The 19677-nt window shown below is 54.8% G+C and overlaps 1 protein-coding gene across 1 annotated transcript in view; it reads right to left on the bottom strand.

Moving 5' to 3' along the window:
* The window catches only part of LOC136299703 (collagen alpha-1(II) chain-like), an 81123-nt gene that overhangs the window by 60874 nt on the left and 572 nt on the right, over nucleotides 1–19677 (bottom strand). The gene's annotated exons all lie outside the window — the stretch shown is intronic.

The raw sequence follows: 19677 nt of genomic DNA, 5'->3' as shown, positions 1-19677 counted from the left end.
GGCAGTTCCTGTCTGATCTTCTCAGGAGGGAGGGGTTTGTCCCAGGACTGTCCCTGCTGCACCTCTGTCCAAACCCACCCCAGCTCGGGGACAGCCTTCCTTCGCCCTGCCACCCTTCAGCCAGGACAAGTGTCCCTTTAAAGGATGGCCACAGGTCAGGGCAGGGTTGACTTCAGTGAAAATGCAGCCACTTGGTGCTGCAGTCTCCACTTCATGCTGCAGCCCCCACTCTGGGGACACTGACATTCCCTGAGGAGGACCACGGTCTGTGCTGAGGGACAGACAGACACTGCTCCTAGGAACCCACGGGGGAGCTGGACCTGCCTGAGCTGAGCTTTGCACCTACAAGAGCCTCCCCCAGCTGCTGTCACTCCGATGTGACCAATTCCCACCCCTAATTAGCACCAGGGAACTTCATCAGAGGGAGAGTTTTGACTGCAGGACAGCCAAGGCCCCAGCGCCTCACAGGGAGCCAGCTCTGCTTCCTCCGCTTCAGGAGATGCTCTTCCAAGGCTCAGAGCTCAGGCTCTGACCTGGAATTTAAATTCTGGGCCTGGAGCAGTGCCTGGAGGTTGCATTTGGCTCCTGGGTATCATTTTCCCTGCAGGAACAGAGCAGGAGGGAGAGGAGGAGGCAGCAGAAGCTCGTCCCAGCACAGCCCGGGCCAGAGCAGGGCAGGAGCACCAGCCCTTCCCCTCCTGCTCCCTTCAGCACAGATCCCAAGAATAAAAAAGCCAGGTCACAAATGAGTGTTTCCCAGCCCAGGCAGCCGCCATTTCACAGCCAAACAGCGCTCAGATTTTCACCCCAGGCAAAACATGTGCACGTTTGTGATTCACTCCACGCCGGCAGCTGCCAGGTTTCTGTACAAACGACTGAATTGTTGCGGTTTCAACCTTGACTCAACTCCCAACTGATCCTCCAAGCTCCTCTGACTGAGCTCATCACCTCCCACCTCTCCCCCACCACTGGTATTTTTACACCCAAATTATCTTTGGGTGCCTGGGAGCTCTCAGATTCCCTGATGAGCTGCTCCGAGGCAGGAGCTGTTGCTTCCCCAGCAGGGTGTGGGAGGCACTGAGAGCCCCAACCCAAAGATTTGTGCCTGTAAACTCCTTTCACCAGCTCAGGTCGAGCCCACAGCGCTGGAAGCAGGGCAGCTCAGGAGGCTCTGGGCAAATAAACATCAACCAGGATTTTATTCACGTGCAGAGAAGCTGCCAAACCCCAAAAATGGTGCTGGAGGCACCACTTTGCCAAGCCCCAGGAGGGGATGAACCCTCTGGAGCTGCCTGGGCCAGATCCTGGGCTGAGGAGGCTCCACAGTTGGAAACTTGGCTGGGGGATGAGCATGGACGGGGCTGAAGAAGCTTCCAGCAACTTCCAGAGTGATGAGATCCCAAGGAGGACACGCTCAGCACGAGGGCATGGGGAGACCTTTATGCAAAATCCCCTTGGTGGATGTGGACACCTCCATCCCTTTGTCCTCTCCAGGGTTCAAAATCCCCTTGGTGGATGTGGACACCTCCATCCCTTTGTCCTCTCCAGGGTTCAAAATCCCCTTGGTGGATGTGGACACCTCCATCCCTTTGTCCTCTCCAGGGTTCAAAATCCCCTTGGTGGATGTGGACACCTCCATCCCTTTGTCCTCTCCAGGGTTCAAAATCCCCTTGGTGGATGTGGACACCTCCATCCCTTTGAACTCTCCAGGGTTCAAAATCCCCTTGGTGGATGTGGACACCTCCATCCCTTTGTCCTCTCCAGGGTTCAAAATCCCCTTGGTGGATGTGGACACCTCCATCCCTTTGTCCTCTCCAGGGTTCAAAATCCCCTTGGTGGATGTGGACACCTCCATCCCTTTGTCCTCTCCAGGGTTCAAAATCCCCTTGGTGGATGTGGACACCTCCATCCCTTTGTCCTCTCCAGGGTTCAAAATCCTCTTATTCCCCCTGAAAAAACTTCCTATCCAAGGCCTGGCTAGTGCCCATTCCTCTATTTTCTGCTTTAAAGGCTGCATCCCACCATCAATAATGATTTTCCAGCTCAAACCTATTTTCCTTTCTCTCTATTTTTTTTCACTAACCTAAAGAATTTCCCAGAGGGTTGTTTTTTTGGTTTTTTGGGGTTTTTTTAATGCAGTAGAACCCAGAGGAAAATTTTTTTTTCCCCCTCAAAGCTCCAGTTTTTGAGCCTGGATTATTTATCACAAGTGAAGCTGAGAAGGGCCGAGGTCAGACAGGCTCCCCCATCCTGCTGTCTCTGCACTGGGAATTGGGTGGATTTGGGGAGAGCCCCAGACAGAGCTGACAAGTCCTGTTTGAACGGCAGAGATGTCTCCGCCTTGCGAAAAAAAAAATAAAATAAAATCTGCTCTTCATTCCTCCCTCTGCCTTTGAGTGGGGGAAAACATTTGTTAGTGATTCATCACTTCCCTGAGCAGCCCAGACTGAGGAAAGGACGGATTTGGGATGTGGGGGAGCTCTCAGGGTTAAAGGGAATTGCTGGAAAGAAATCATGCGTCAAACAGAAAACTTTCACAATATTTGAGTAAAAGAAAAAAAAAAGAAAAAGAAAAAAAAAAAAAGGAAAATGAGTCAGTTTGAGTCAGCCCAGAAGTGAAAGGTTTCACCTCTGTGGACGAGCTGCCTCTTTCTTGTTTTCTTTTATTCAGTGCAAGTTCACTTTAATTAACTGAAACTGTTGGAAAGTGAAAATTCAGTGTTATTTTTAACCCCTGGAGATGACAGGACATTTCCTCCCTCCCCCAGTAAAACACTTTTTGGGGTTTTTAATTTTTTTTTCCCACAAACCCCAGGAAACCAAACAGCTTTAACAGGCTGGAGTTTCACTCCCACTTCCTGATTGGAAATTTTCCACCTGGTCAGACCCAGTTTTACCAGCCCTGAAGCCCACTGAGCTCCAGGCTCCTGAGCCCACCCTCCCTCAATTCCCTGCTCCTTTCCTGGAAGCAGCCGACCTGAGGAACATCCCCAAGCAGAGAATTCCTCTCTATTCTTCTATTCCACATCTGCTCTTCCAGTGCCTCAGAATCCTCTGAGTTCTCTCATGTCTGACAATGCAGCCAACATTCTGCTGCATCTCCATTCCACCTCATTTTCAAGCCACCTTCAGAACAGAAAAACTCTGGAGTAGTGAAGAGGATCCCTGGAATTCCCACCTTTATGGACACACACGGCTTGGAAAACACCAGGACATCACCTATAACCCACCCTGGAATGCTTAAAAAGAAGAAGAAAACCTAAATCCATGAATTAAGCATCCTGACTGGAAAAGAAGGATTTCCTGCACTAAAACAATATTTCACATTGTCCCCCCAAAGTGCCAGGAATTATTTTTTAATCTGTGTCCTGTATCCTGTATCACAGTGGGAGAAATCCTCCTCCTGGTGGAAGGTTTCAAGGTTTCTCTTGCAAAGACATTCAGACATTCCCAGCTGCTGAAAAGCAATCCTGGGCACCTGGCTTTGCCTCTCAGTGCCAGGAGGGAAGGGAGCCACGCCAAACTGGGGGTCAGGGGCGTTTTCCATGGATCCTGGGAGTGCTGTCCCAAAGGGCCCCGGGCTTTGTGAGCTGCCCAGCCTTGGATGCCCCCCTGGGCACCCCTGGGAGTGTCTCCTGGAGCTCTGGCAGCCTCGGGGCCGTGCCCATTCCCTGGGGAGCCTGGGCAGTGCCCAGCACCCTCTGGGGGAAGAACCTTTCCCTGCTCTGCAGCCTGAGCCTGCCCTGGCCCAGCTCCAGCCCTTCCCTGGCTCCTGGCCCTGGTCAGGAGGGAAAAGGTGCTGGATCAGGGCTGGGCAGGGCAATCTGCTGGAGCCATCAGCACTGGCACAGCCTGCAGGAGCTGGAGGTGACACCTCCAGCCCCCCCAGCATCCCTGTGGGACCAGCAAACCCCTGCCCCAGGGAGGGCCGGCGTCAGTGTGCAGCACCCAGAGCCTGGAAAGGCCCCCCCGTTCCCTCACCTTGGGCTCCACCATTTTTCCCACCAGGAATGTGCCAGGGAAGCCCAGATGTGCCCAGGACAGATGTGAGGGGCAGGCACAAACACCACAGCAGCTGACAGCAGTGACTTTGCAGCGAGCGTGGCGTCGAGGAAGGAGAGGGTGGAGGAACTGGGATCCCACTAGATATAAATCTCCAAAATCCCTCTGCACATGTCACTTGGGAGCTCTTGGACGTGGACAAGCCCCTGCTGCTGCACAGCTCTGCTCCTCGGGGCTCTCCCAAAATATCCCTAAAAAATGCACCACTCTACAAAGCTCCCTGAGAGTCTGGAGCGCTGCAGACACCGCGGGATGGCTGCTCCTGCTCCCACACCTGCATTTCCTCAGGGCACAAACCCTCACTTTCCTGTCTAACCCCAGCAATTCCTGCAGGATTTATCCAGCCAGCAGCTCTCGCAGGGCTCCTCCAAACCCACCGGGCTGAGTTTGTTTGGCAGTCATCAGATTAAATGTCCTGGAGATTGCTGCAGCAGCACTCCCGCTGGGCTGGAGCGGTGTTCCAGCCTTTCCAGCACACTCCAGTGCTCTGGGAGCAGCAGGAACACATAAAGGAATGGCTTTGCTTCTTTTTTCCTGCTTTGGAAGCGAAGCAAACAAAGAAAAGTAATGTAAAAACTGGAGTTGGCTGGAACTGCAATGCCTTTCCCATCAAACCCGCAGCAAAAGAAATACTCCAAGGGATCAGCTCAGCCCTAAATACTGAATTATTTTAATTCTCTGTAAAATCTGGCAAAACCAGGTTAAATCACACACCTGCAAAGGCAGGGGGCTGTTCCTTCTCTGCCACAGGGACCAGGACACTGCTGCAGGGTGTGGGCAGGCTCAAATACCTCTTTTCCCTAAAATATTGGATTCCTGCATTTCAGGAGCCTGCCCAGCCCTCCTGAGCCCCACCATCCCCACAGCTCTGCCAAGGCCACCACTGACCCATGTCCCCAAGTGCCACATCCACACGGCTTTTAAATCCCTCCAGGGATGGGACTGGCCTTGAAAACCCTTCCCATGAAGGAATTTCTCCTCATTTCCCATCTGACCCTGCCCCGGTGCAACCTGAGGCTGTTTTTTCTTGTCCTATCAAGAAAGAGCACTTTCTTTCCTAGGGAAAACCACAGGGAAGGAGATGGGATTTCCAGGCCTGGGAGCCCCATGTGATGGTGTTTGGCAGCAAACTGTGGATCACAATGAGGCCAAAGCCCAGCTGGGGTGTGGGGGATCCAAAGCCCAGCTGGGGTGTGGGGGATCCTGAGGGGCTGCAGGAGGAGCTGGAAGGAATTCAGGGCACGGTTTTAAACAGACATCAGCCATCAGTCATCTCCTGGTCCCTGCACGCTGCTCAGAGCCAGCAGCTCTGGGATGTCTTTGAGATGACAACTGTTGATGTGAAGGCCTCGAAAAAATCCACCTACTCTCCTCCAGGCTTAGCCCACTCCTAGGTGTGAGCTGAGAAAAATCCAGTCATTTATCCAAGCAGAGGAACATTCATCTCCATGCTGTGGTAATTCCTGTCCCTTGATTCCTGCCAGTCAGCTCTCCTGAATGGGCAGGGCTGCAAAGCAGCAGCAAACGTGGAATCATGGAATTGTTCAGGCTGGAAAAGCCTTCTGAAGTCCAAGTGTTCCCACAGCACTGCCAAGGCCACCACTGACGCAGGTGCCCAAGTGCCACCTCCAGGGATGGGGACTCCAACACCTCCCTGGGCAGCCCCTGCCGACGTTTAACAATGATTTCCATGGGGAAATTCCTGCTGGTGTCCACCCTGAGGCTCCCCTGGCCCAGCCTGAGGCCGTTCCCTCTCCTCCTGTCCCTGTTCCCTGGAGCAGAGCCCGACCCCCCCGGCTGTCCCCTCCTGGCAGGGAGTTGTGCAGAGTCACAAGGTCCCCCCAGAGCCTCCTTTTCTCCAGGCTCAGCCCCTTTCCCAGCTCCCTCAGCCTCTCCTGGGGCTCCAGACCCTTCCCCAGCTCCATTCCCTTCCCTGAGTAGCAGCAATTCCCAGGAGTGGATCATTCCTGGCTGCCTGAAGCCCCCCTGGAGCAGAGAGAAGGGGGTGAGGACAGTCCTCCATCAGGCAGGCTCTGGCTGCTTTATCAGCCCATTTATCTCGGCTACTTCCAGCCCTATTCTGTTTCCAATCAGCATCCCTGACCTGCTCCGGCCTGTGGGAATTGCAGCAAAAGCCTGGAAGGAATATAAAAATGAAACAAAAACACATTCAAGGAGATTAAAGCTGGGAAAAGGCAACTGTGTGCTGTGAAAAGGAGCAGGGTTCATGTTCTCACATCACACGGGGTGCAGAGGGCCTGGGGGAGGCCGAGCCCAGGGAAGGGTCTGGGTGCAGAATTGTTCTCCTGTGATGCCTGAAGTTTGAGCTTTCATGTATTTCAGGTTCTGTGCTGCCCAGGGGTGCAGCTCTGAGCTCACAGTCAGTGTCACTCAGCTCTGCACACAGCAGGGACACAAAACAAATCCTTTTCCTGCTGCACACCAAGGACAACTTTCAGGCCCAAAAGCACAAACAAGGGTGGGCTGGAGGGAGGAACAAGAAGGATGGGACCTCACAGCCTGGAGCTGGAATTGGACAATTAAACCCCAATGTGCAAATGGACCAAAACTGATCAAAGTGTGAGACCTGGTGACCATTTGTCCATTTTGTGACCATTTTGTGACCATTTTGGGTCCCCCTTGGGTGTAGCCCTGGCCAGGCTCTTGTCCTGCCCAAGGTGTATCCTGGAGGCCTTTCAGTAAATCTCTACTTTATTCTCTGGCTCTGTCCAGTCTCTGTTCCAGGTCAGCCTTCCCAAAGCATCACCTGCTCAGGGTGCTCTGGGTGTGCCTCACCTGTGCTGCCCTGCCCAGGGCTCCACCCCAGGCCCCAGCACCTCTATCCCCACTGTGTCCCCTCACAGCCACAGCTGGGTGGGAGCCCAGGGCCACTAAAGGGTCCCAAAGTTGGGGGCAGAGGTGAATTGGGATTGTGAGCAGCTCTCTGGGCCATCCCTGGGCACAGGAGGAAGGTGAGCAGCTCCACGTGTCCCACTGCCATAAGAGGGGAGGGATGAAAGGATAAATAAATCAAAAATCACCAGCAGAGTGGGCAGAGCAGCAAGGGAGGTGATTGTGCCCCTCTCAGGGGACCCCATCTGTTACAGGGGCTCCCCTCCGGGGTCCCCAGCACAGGAAGGACCTGGAGCTGGGGGTGCTCACCTGGAGAGGAGAAGCTCCAGGGAGAGCTCAGAGCCCCTGCCAGGGCCTGAAGGGGCTCCAGGAGAGCTGGAGAGGGACTGGGGACAGGGGATGGAGGGACAGGACAGAGGGAATGGCTTAGGGCAGGGCTGGATGGGAGATTGGGCAGGAATTGTTCCCTGGGAGGGTGGGCAGGCCCTGGCACAGGGTGCCCAGAGAAGCTGTGGCTGTCCCTGGATCCCTGGAAGTGTCCCAAGGCCAGGCTGGACACTGGGGTTGGAGCAGCCTGGGACAGTGGGAGGTGTCCCTGCCATGGCAGGGGTGGGATGGGATGAGTTTTAAGGTCCCTTCCGACCCAAACCATTCCAGGATTCCATGAAAAAGCCTTCCTTGGCTCAACACTGATCCAATCCCTACCAAGCTGCAGCAGAGCCATGTTCACAACCTGCTGCTGCACACTGTTTCTGAAGAGGGAAAATAAACACAGCAAATTAAAACTAACAGCACAGGAGTTGTTTTAATTAGGATCAGGAGGTCACTCCAGGGTGAATTCCCAGCCATGGCCATTCCCCGGCCTGTTGTTCACACTGCAGAGTGTTCACAGACACCTTCCTGGGGAGGAGAAACCTGAAGCGCTGGGGAGGAGATTTAATGTTCTCTACCACGGACAGGATCCCCTGGACTGAAAATCCAAGGCCGGGTCAGGATAAAAACCACGGAGGTGCTCTGAGTGTCCCAGGGCCTTGGAGCTGCTTTTGGGAGCACTCCTCACTTGCTGATGCAAAGACTTAATGCTCCAGCTGCTGGGCTCATTAACAGCCCTAAAGCAATCTTTAATTAAACTTCCTGAGCCTCACAGCCATAGAGAAAAGCACGGGAGAGCTGGGTGCTCATGGTTCTAGCACAAAAACTGGGCACGAAAAGTTCAGAGGCAATTTTTATTATTTATTCTTTTAAAACTTTTTTGTTGTTGTTTTTTGAGATTTTTTTTGTGGGATGCTGGTTGGTTTGTTTGTTTTTTTGGGGGTGGGAGGTTGTTTGTTGAGTTTGTTTTTTGTTGCTGTTGTTGTTGGTTTTTGGGGGGTTTGGATGGGGGGTTTAGCTTTTTTTTTTTTTGAGCCAGGAGCCTATGATCCCATCTGGAAAGTCATCCAGCCCCTCTCCATGCTCAGGAGGATGCCAGTGTCCACCCACCACACCCCAGCCCTGGTGAAAGCTTCCATCTCCTCATTAATTCTCAGACCAGTTGGTCTGGCCAGTGCCTGTCCCACTCCTGCCCAACCCAAACCTTCTCCCTTCTCCAGCCCCACACCCATGGATGGCCCCACCGATGTCAGATGGGGAATTCACACCTGCAGTGACCCATCCGAGAGAGAAACTCCTCACCCCCCTCCACAGAGACACCTCCAGACAGGTTCTGGGTGAGGAGCAGCCCCAAGGAGAGCGTTCCCAGCTCACAGGAATTGCTGGGACGGGGATCCTTCCTCCCCCTGCCCACAGTGCCACCCCTGCCCCTGGCCATTCCAAACATCTCAGGGACCTCCTGGCTCTCAGGATCACTGAATCCTCCCTGACACCCCAGAGTCCCCCATGGAAAAGGAGGAACCTGTTTCCCCTGTTCCTGCTTTTCCCTGTTCCTGTTTTCCCCGTTCCTGTTTTCCCCTTCCTGCATTGTCAGGAGAAGACCACGGCACTGAGGCCTCTGGGCGTCCTTGTGCTGTTCCGCAGCTCAGCCCACGGAACATCCCAGCTGCTGCAGGCCTCAGGAAGGGATTAACCAGAACCAGAAGGTTTCCTCTCCCAAAGATCCCCTAAAATGCACTCCTGGAAGCCAGGTGTGCACCGGAGCCAGGAGGGGATGCGGTTGGAGCCACCCCGGATCCCTCCTCACCCTGTGGCACCCAAACCTCCAGCACAGCCCCCAAACCCTTCCCCTGGAAGAGCCTTTTCCCGAGCAACTGGAAGGAGCAGGGATGTCCTGTCCTTGGGGGGGTCCCTTGGAGGGGTGACCCCAGCACCGGAGCACGGGGGAGAGGGAACACATCCCAGAGAGGAGCCTGGGGGGCTGCAGCAGCCCTGGGCAGCACGTGCCCGCCAGATGCTCCCCGTGGAGCAGGAGGGGAGCAGGGGCAGGGTCACCAGCGAGGCCTGACTGGCTCCAGGAGAAGGGGCCGTGCAGGGGGAGAGGGAGCCGGGAGGAAATACCAGCCTGGGGCAGGAAAAGCCATCCCGGGTGGATTCCCGGTCACGTTTGCACATGTCTGGCTCAGGAGAGGCAGGAAGCTGTGAGGGATGGGGGTCCCGGGGCTGGAAGGAGGAGGCAGAGCAGCCCCGCACGCTGGGACAGCCCGGGATGCTCCTTCCTGCATCCCTTCAGTGCCTCGGGCAGCTGCAGACACCCAGGTTGGGCTCAGCCTCCTCCCCCTTTGCTCCCTCCCTTCTCTGGGAGGTGAAATGCTGCCTTGGGAGCTGCAATTCCCACAAATTTGACAAAGCCTGGGGCTGTCTCCATGCCCTGGCAGCCCGTGGAGTGTGTCAGCCCAGCCTCCTCTGCCCATTCTGCTATCAGTTGGCTCCTTGCCCCTGACAGGAGGAAGCTGCAGCCTCTGACGTAACCCCAGACCCTTCTCCCCAAGGCTTGAGACCAAGTTAAACAAAACCAGACTGCAAATCTCGGGAACAAGAGCCCAGACACAAAGGAACAGCCTTGGAATGGCCACTCCTGTCCCCACAGGCAAACACTGGATCCCTGGATCAGGATGGAGCTGCCCAGAGCAGCTGCACAACCCCCAGAAGTCTCTTCCAAGGTGAATTATGCCCTAAAAATGTCTCTAAAACACCTCCTCCCCCTCCTGCCACTGCACAAACACACTTGCAATGTCCCAACAGCCATGAAATTGGATTTTTTGGGAGCCCAGCTTGCCCAGAGACCAGCAGGAACCACACCAGTAACACCAGCTGGGGCTGCTGGAGCACCATCACACCCTGCCCACCAAGAGCCACGACCACCTGGTACACTTCAGACAGAAAAATGTAAAATTAAACGACAACAACCACAAATACAACACCGAAGCACTGCCTCCTATAGCTGTGCCTGGGATCAACGGCGAGGCACAGCCCTTTTCCTGCTTTAGTTTAATTTTGGGTCACTTTTTCTCAAACAACTCTCAAAAAATGGTGATAGAGTGATCACTGAGTGTGGGATCTGCTCCTATTCATGGAGGAAAAACCCCTCTGTGATCTGGCCCAGAGAAGCTGTGGCTGCCTCATCCCTGGGAGTGTCCAAGGCTGGATGGGGTTGGAGCAGCCTGGGACAGTGGAAGGTCCCTGCCCATGGCAGGGGGTGGCAGGAGATGAGCTCTAAGGTCCCTTCCCACCCAAAGCATTCTGCAATTCCATGTTTCTGTGGTCTGCTGTCCTACAGAGAACAGGCCAAAGGAGATCTCCGGCTTAATTCCTACTTTAAGACCAACAGTTGCAGCTGAATTTGAAAAAAAAAATTAAAATCTTTCCCTTTAGGAAAAACATTTCATCTGGATTTAAAGCCTTGCCAGCAGCTGAAACCACCACAACCCAGCCTTGGGGTAGGCCAGGAGCAGATGAAATAATAAATACATGAAACACGTGGGCTGTTAGAGCTGACGTGGGAGTCACAATTAAAACCAGCAGAGCTGGGGGAGAAAATTAACAGCACTTTTACTGCCGAAGGTGAAGGGTTTGCAGGATTCCCCAAAGCCTCCTCAAACGGAGAGGAAAACCACAAGTGAGGCATTCCAGGATGAATTAATGTGGATTCAGAGCTCTGTGTGCCCCGGGCAGGAGCCTGAACTCTGCTTTAGGAAGAGCCACTGAGGAGGGGGGTGTTCAGAGCCCTTTTAACAGCTTAAAGGTTTTCCCTGATAAAGAGGGAAGCGTCACAGGCCTCTGCATGGTCGGGGATCTTCCAGGAGCTGCACAGGGGGAGCAGGGTGGATTCTGCTCCCCACAGGTGCACCGGGAGATCATGGAATATCCTGAGCTGGAAGGGACCCACAGGATCATCCATCCAGCCCCTGACCCTGCACAGACCCCACAACAATCCCACCCTGAGCATCCCTGGGTGTCCAAAGGCTCCTGGAGCTCTGGCAGCCTCGTGCCCATTCCCTGGGGAGCCTGGGCAGTGCCCAGCACGGTCTGGGGGACTTTAAAGCTCTTTAAGTCACCCAAACTCCATATGCAGAGTGTGAACCCTCTGGCTTTCTCCCTTTGCCCCTTTTCTTTGCAGCTCACTTGAGCTCCACACTGCCCAAAATGTCACCAGTCAGGCTGTGGGGACCACATGCACCATGTCCTGTCTCCTGACATGAATCCCAGCCTCACCTTTCACTTGCCGTCCTCAAAACTGAAACATCCACAAAACTCCAGGAATGCAAAAAATAAAAAGGAAAAAGAGAAAGAAAGAAAAAGCAAAAGCACAGGAGTTGATTAAAAATCTGCTCACACAAAAGTTGCTGCCAGAAACTGAGATCTGACTTCAAAACTCCTCTGCATCTCTAACGACCTTTTAATAGCTCTCATTACAGAACATCTCCCTCAGCCCTGCCAAAGCAGAGCCCAGCATTTCCACAGGCAGAGCCCAGCTGTTTCATTGATCCATTCCAGGACTTCAAACACGTATTAATAACGCAGCTCTGTCAAACGGAAGGTTCCACTCCTGGGTGCTGCTGCCTTCCTGGGATGGCAGCTCGTTTAACCTGCCTCCTTCATCATGCATTTCCCACTCCCAGCGGGAGCTGCCTCAGAAAATGTGGCTCAGAAATGAAGGTTCAGCAGCAGGGAAGCGGAGAAAGTAATAAATAAAATGTCTCTCTTTCACTGTGAGCAGAATTTACCTGTCTCGTGTACTTCTAATCTTCAGTACAAACATATTTAATTGTTTACAGAGGAAATCAGAGAATGATGGAATGGTTTGGGTGGGAAGAGAATTTAAAGCTCATCCAGTGCCACCCCTGCCATGGGCAGGGACACCTCCCACTGTCCCAGGTTGCTCCAACCCCAATGTCCAGCCTGGCCTTGGACACTGCCAGGGATCCTGGGGCAGCCACAGCTGCTCTGGGCACCCTGTGCCAGGGCCTGCCCGCCCTCCCAGGGAACAATTCCTGCCCAATATTCCATCCAGCCCTGCCCTCTGGCAGTGGGAAGCCATTCCCTGTGTCCTGTCCCTCCATCCCTTGTCCCCAGTCCCTCTCCAGCTCTCCTGGAGCCCCATCAGGCCCTGGCAGGGGCTCTGAGCTCTCCCTGGAGCTTCTCCTGTCAGGTGAACACCCCCAGCTCTCTCACATCCCAAATCCCCTCAGCTCTGGGTCCCACGGGGTGCCGAGCACGTGGAGAAATCCCAATAAATCCTCCTCACCCCACAACTCTCTGGTCCCCAAACCTGGGGTTTCTTCTACTCCCTCCTTGGATTTGGGGACCTTTCAGGGATGGGTCATGACTCCCTCAGGCCATGCCCTGCACCATGGCAGCTTCCCAGACCCGCTGGGATCTGCTCCAAGGAAGTCCCTCAGGTCCTGCAGGTCTCTGCTGCAGCTGGAAGGGAACAAACCTGGCCCTGGCAGGGAAGGAATGCTGCAGTGACAGCCAGAGCACGCTGGCAGGATCACAGCCCTGCTTCCAAACACGTCTGGCAGGTTAAAAAAGGAAAAAGAGAGGAGCTAATGGAAGCAAATCCCTGCCTGGCTGCGTTTTCCCAGCTCAGAACCCAGCTGGGAGCCAGTGCAGGAGGAGAGGCGCCTGTCTCACACCATTCCCTGCTGGACAGATGGGAACCACGGGCAGAGAAGCACCACAGCCACCCAGGGCTGTGCAGAGGGAGAAAGCAGGGAGCTCCAGCCCTGCCCTGTGCCACCCCACCCCACTGCTCCCCGCTGTGTTCCCAGCCTCGGGGGCTGGGGATGTTCCCTTTCCCAGGAATCCCCACCGTGGTGTTGGTTATTTATGGAGAGGAGGGCAGAGCTCTGCTCAGTCCTTGGCTCAGCCCCAGCCAGAGATTCCCAGAATCCCAGAAAGGTTTGAGGGGAATCCTTGGAAGGACCCTTGGAAAGAACTTCAAGGATCTCCCAGTCCCAGCCCCAGTGTGTCACCTCTGCAGAGCTCTCCCCATCCCAAAACCATGGAATGACCAGGGATGGGGGAGCTGCTCCCAGCAAAACCCTCCAGAGGGGCCGTGTGGGAGATCCCAGGCCTCTCCTGCACTGCTCCTCCAGGCTGCCTCTGTTCTCGCCGGGTTTTTCTTGTCCCTCTGTCCTGCTGTGTCCCTCTGTCCCTCCATGTCCTTCTGTCCCTCCATCCTCCCATGTCCCTCTGTCCTGTCATGTCCTTCTGTCCCTCCATGTCCCTCTGTCCTGCCCTGTCCTCCTGTCCTACCCTGTCCCTCCATCCTGCCATGTCCTTCTGTCCTGCCATGTCCTTCTGTCCTGCCCTGTCCCTCCGTCCTGCCATGTCCTTCTGTCCTGCCATGTCCTTCTATCCTGCCATGTCCTTCTGTCCTGCCGTGTCCCTCTGTCCCTCCATATCCCTCCATCCCTCTGTCCTGCCCTGTCTCTCCATCCTGCCGTGTCCCTCCATCCCTCCATATCCCTCTGTCCTGCCCTGTCCCTCCGTCCTGCCCTGTCCCTCTGTCCCTCCATGTCCCTCTGTCCCGCCGTGTCCCTCCATCCCGTCCCCACGTCCCCCGGCCCATCCCGGCCCCGCAGCCACGCGCCGGGCCCCGCTTGTCCCCAGCAGCCGCGGGATCAGCGCGATGTGACCTGAGGTGGCCTTTAACCCCGCAGGAATGACACTGCCGGCAGCGCTAATTAGTGCCGCACTAATTGCCCTCGCTGTGGCACAGAAACGCCCTGTCAGGGTTGAGGTGCGCTAAACAGAGGCTGAGTTTTGTCATTCCGCTGCTCCGTTGAGTTCCTGGAGTGGCAAGGGCACGGGAGGAGGGTGCTTCAGTCCTGGAGAGTTGGTTTGGTGGTTGTTTTTTTCCTTAATTGCTGACCCCGGGAGAGCAAAGCTTTCCAGCCGAGCGAACGAAGCCTCAGCACAAAGGCGGCACAGCGGGGACACGGAATCCCTTTGCCACCAGCCGGCGGCCAGGAAGCGTTTCCCTCTGCCAGTGTCCCCAAGTGCCCCCGGCAAGGCAGAGCCCGCGGTGCCCCCGAGCTGCTCATCCCGCAGAGCCGGGGATGCTCAGCCTCTCCACGGGATGGGAAGGAAGGGGACGGAGCCAGCCCTGGCAGCCGGGTTCGCCTAAAAACAGGCAGCAAAGCACCAAAAACCCTGCTAACCCTGGAATGGGGCGGTGGGTTGGGTGAGCAGCCTCTTTTTAGGGGGAGGAAATGGGGTTCCTGTGCTCAAATCTGTCCCCCAACACTCTGCCAGGGCCGACAGGAGCAGGGAGAGCCCCGTTCTCCACCAGCCAGGAAAGAGCTGCAGCACCAGCACAGCCCCTGCCACATCCCAGAGTCTCCCGTGCAGGAGGGATCCGTGTGGGTCCCTTCCAGCTCGGCAAATCTCTGATTCTGTGACTGATCCTGTGGGTCTGTGACTGATTCTGTGAGTTTGTGATTGATTCTGTGAGTTTGCGACTAATTCTGTGATTCTGTGACTGATCCTGTGGTTCTGTGACTGATCCTGTGGTTGATTTTGTGATTCTGTGATTGATTCTGTGATTCTGTGATTGATTCTGTGATTCTGTGATTCTGTGATTGATTCTGTTGATTCTGTGATTCTGTGATTTTGTGATTGATTCTGTGGTTCTGTGATCCTTCCTCACTCCCTGCGGAGCTGAGCCCTGAACCTGCACCCAGCAGGGCCACGAGGCCCCATCCCAGCACCAAGAACCCATTGACACCCCCCAGCTTTCCCTCCCAGACAAGCCCCAGACACCCAAACCCCCTGAGGAGTGACCGATCCCACAATCTGCAATGTCCAGGGAACGGGCCCCTCCTCGGGGCTGAGCTCTAAAACCATTCCCAGCCCCTGCCAGGTCACCACAGCCAGAATTCCTGGCCCACACAGGCAGTGCCAGCCGCAGGCTGGCTGTGAGAGCTGTGTCATGTGTATATAAATACAGAAATATATAGAGAGCACATCCTGAACGTACACAAAGAGCTGCAGCTGCCTCAGCCAGGGAGGCACCGACGTTACGTCACCCCCACGGCCAGGACCTCAACCAGGAGCAGATGGGGCTCCTCCTGCAAGGAATTAGGAGCTTTTTGGGAGCCTGCCCAGAGGAAGGAGGTGTGGGCAGCCACTCCGAGCTGCTTCTCACACCAAACTCTGTGTCTGCCCCCGGAATCTTTCGCCTAAGCCCAGCCTGGCTCAGTTTGGGAGCTGGAGGTTTGGGCAAGGTTTGGGTGTGACACCCAGCCCACACTGTCCATTTTCCTATGGGAATGGTGTTTGTATCCTCCAGCTCAGCTCCTGGTGAGCTGGTCTGATCCCAAGCCTGCAGGATGATCCATTTCCACTCCTCTGGAAAATCTTCCCCTAAGGAACAGCACCTGAAACCCTTCCCCAGCACCTCAGAGTTTAAATGGAATGATATGGAACCATTTCCACCTACTAAGGGGCAGAAAATGGAGGTGAAAGCAGCTGTGGCATCTTTCTGTGCTCCGTGGTGGCACAGGGGACATGGGCTGTGAGTGCCAGAGCCAGCTCAGAGCAAGGCCTGGATCCAGAGGGAAAGAGGCTTTAGGAAATGAGGCTTGTGGAGAAGTTTCAGGTTTTTGACTTGGTCTGATCTGGAGGGATCTCGTGGGGATGCAGCCAAACACCAGCTCTGCACTCCAGCTTCCAGGAATAGCAACATATTCTGACGACAGGGACCCTGGGAACAGCTGGGAAGCTTGGGCTGGAAGTTTTCAAATAATCCAGCACGAGACAGACTTAAAACAGAGAGAGACTTTTCAACCCAAACAGCTCCAGCTGGGCAAAGTTAAACAGCAGAGCACAAAGCACCATCCCAGCAGCAGGATGTGGCAGGCCAGGATGGATGTGCCTCAGTGTCCCTGCATCCCAGTGTCCCATCCCTCAGGGCTTTGTGTCCCCTGTCACCTCAGGGAGGAGGCAGTGACAGGTGGGACAGCAGGACAAACGTCCCCCATTGTGTCACATCCCAAAAGCGGGGCCAGGTCCTGGGTCAGCACCTTCTCCTCCAGACGTGTCCAAGGAAATTGGGGCCATTTTCAGGCTGGAATCCCCAGAGCAGCCACGCCAGAGGCACCCAGGGCACTGCAAGGGGGGCACAACCACACAGCCCCAAGGGAGCAAGAGAAGGGATTGGAGGGAAAGCAGGAACTCGGCTCCTCCGGAGGGTTTTAGTGAAAAGGCTCTTTCATCCAGCAGAAACCAGCTGGAAAATGATGCTCAGCAAACCCAGAGTTCAGATAAGGGAGTCCTTCAAATGGTTCTGAAGCACAAACCCAGGCAGGTATTTTTCCTCCTCCGTCAGGAGCACAAAGAGGAGCCCACAAAGGAGCTCAGGGATAAAAGCTGGATTGTAAAAATGTCCTGGTGGGCTCTGCCTGGGGTTCCCAGAAGTCCTGAGAGGCCTCAGGGTTTGGTTTGTCCTGCCCTGCCCTCCCAGGGGCAAAGCCTCAGGGGAAGGCTCCCAGCTGCTCCCTGTGCTGGGGGCATGGGCAGTGACCCCTGCGTTTATTCCACTTTAAACGCACAATTTAGGGTCTTGTCAAGGGGAAAAAAAATGGTAATTCCATATAATTGCCTAATTAAGGATGTCATGACACTCCATAGAATGGAGGGTCAGATGGAAAAGACACAAAGAATACAAATCTGGGATTTCTGGATTTTTAAGAAGTTGGACTTGGAACAAGTTAAGATTGTCAGTGTCAGGCCCAGGCACAAACATGATTTAATATAAATAAATATATTTTTATATATAAATACTTATAAAACACATGCAGCTGTACATAGACAGCACGGATACAACACTATTTATAAATAATTTTCCATATTTTCATCAGGTTCAATGTTTCATTTACCAAGTCCATGTGCACATTCCCAAAAGACCCCAGATCTGAGGACCTCGCACAATGCTGGAGCCAACATTTTGGAGTCTCAGACCTCCAGCAGGATAATTTCCTGAAAACCTATATTTTCCCCAAAACCTCAAGCAAGAAATGCCATCTGCAGGAGCCAAGCCGTGCGCTTTTGGATGCATCCCTTAATTAAGCAGGTTTTAATTGGACGACTCCAGCTTTAATTAATGGCAAATTGTTTGTGCCCTTTCCTTTTTGGATCTCATTCCCAGACAGGATTTTCTGGGTTGATTTGGGGGAGTTTTGTATTTTGCAGAGTGGGGTTGTAATTATCATTTATTGCATTTCCTGAGGGAAAAGGGGCTCCCAGGAGCTCCCACTGAACCAAGGAGCTTCCCACCTCCTCCTCTTCCTTCTTAACCAGACCAGGAATGGTGGGAGGAGCTCAGCAAAGCCCTGGAGACCCCCAGGTTGTGAGGACAGGGAGGAAGGGGCAGCTGGGGCTCATCCCACCCCACAGCATCCCAAATCCTAAATCCCTGCCAGTGCCACCCCCATCCCAAACCCACAGCACTGCAGGGGGAATTCCTGAGAATTGTTGCAGCTCCTGACGTAAAACAAACCAGAGGAGGCCACAGAGCTGCTCCAGGGCTGGAGCCAGGCCAGGAGAGCTGGGGGGACTCACCTGGAGAGGAGAAGCTCCAGGGAGAGCTCAGAGCCCCTGCCAGGGCCTAAAGGGGCTCCAGGAGAGCTGGAGAGGGACTGGGGACAAGGGATGGAGGGACAGGACACAGGGAATGGCTTCCCACTGCCAGAGGGCAGGGCTGGATGGGAGACTGGGCAGGAATTGTTCCCTGGGAGGGTGTTGAGGCCCTGGCACAGGGTGCCCAGAGCAGCTGTGGCTGCCCCTGGATCCCTGGCAGTGTCCAAGGCCAGGCTGGACATTGGGGCTTGGAGCAGCCTGGGACAGCGGGAGGTGTCCCTGCCCATGGCAGGGGTGGCACTGGATGAGCTTTAAAGTCCCTTCCAGCCCAAACCCCTCCAGGTTTTCATGAAACCACAAAAACAGGCACAACTTCAATAACTGCTCCCTTAAAAATCAACCTCTCCACCATTCCAGGCCAGCTTGGTGCTCCAGCTGACACCTGGTTTAGCATTCATGGGATGGATTTGATTCAGGATAAGGATATGGGATGTGGGTATGGGATATGGGATGTGGGATATGGGATGTGAGATGTGGGATATGGGATATGGGATATGGGATATGGGATGTGGGGTATGGGATGTGGGATGTGGGATATGGGATGTGGGATATGGGATATGGGATGTGGGATATGGGATGTGGGTATGGGATATGGGATGTGGGTATGGGATATGGGATGTGGGATATGGGATGTGGGTATGGGATATGGGATGTGGGATGTGGGATGTGGGATATGGGATGTGGGATATGGGATGTGGGATATTGGAGAGCTGCAGTGGGAGCCATGGTTACGGGGGACAGGACACCAGGAATACCAACAGCTTCCTGCCCAACCCAGAGATCCAGGAGCAACAAATCACCCTGTTCTGACTGAGCTGGAAGGAGGGAAGAAGACAGGGATCCTTATTGCCTAAGAAATGGATCCCAATTTCCTTCCAAGCCTAAGGTGTCACCACTGCTACATGTCATACCCCCTTCTCTGCCACTGCTGGAGCCAAGGGGACGCAGAACCTCAGCAAGGTCTCACCAGATCTGCACACCAAGTCCTGGTTTCAGTCATGAGCTGCTCTCCTCTGGCACTCGCTCCACACTTCTATAATTCCCCACCTGCCTCAGGATCAGCGCGCAGGGCAGGCAGCCAGGCACAGCAGTGCCACGGGTCCCTGCCTCAGCTCCTGAGCCAAGCCCAGCCCCAAGGGCAGGCAGACCAGCCCACCTCAGCAGCCAGCTGCCCCTCGCTCCCCATCCTGCTCCTCGAGGGTGTTTCCTGGAGCTGTGCCACCACACAGACCTTGCCTGCAGCAGAACTGCTCCATCAGTGGGGACTGCCTGGGGAACAAGAGCCTCAGCCCCAAAGAAGTGTCTTGGTTTAGGCCAAAGCCCAGGAGAATCCCACGTTTGGAGGATTGCCCCAGGCACCAGTCAGAGCTACAATAAAACCTGAAAACCTTCCTGAGCTCAGGACCTTCCCCAGCCTGGGCAAAGCCTCTCACCTGGATGATGCTGAGCCACAGGGGAGGGTGGGCAGGCCCTGGCACAGGGTGCCCAGAGCAGCTGTGGCTGCCCCTGGATCCCTGGCAGCGTCCAAGGCCAGGTTGGACATTGGGGCTTGGAGCAGCCTGGGACAGTGGGAGGTGTCCCTGCCCACGGCAGGGGATGGACCAAGCTGAGCTTTACTGTCCCTTTCAACCCAAACCAGTTTAGGATTCCGTGACTCTGTGATGTGAGAGACCCAAGAAGCCC

Source organism: Chamaea fasciata, unplaced genomic scaffold, assembly GCF_029207755.1.
Source record: "Chamaea fasciata isolate MVZ Bird 193981 ecotype frontalis unplaced genomic scaffold, bChaFas1.0.hap1 SCAF_20, whole genome shotgun sequence".
NCBI lineage: Eukaryota > Metazoa > Chordata > Aves > Passeriformes > Sylviidae > Chamaea > Chamaea fasciata.
Note: the sequence above shows the minus strand (reverse complement) of the source record. Positions and strands in the feature narration are given on the sequence as shown.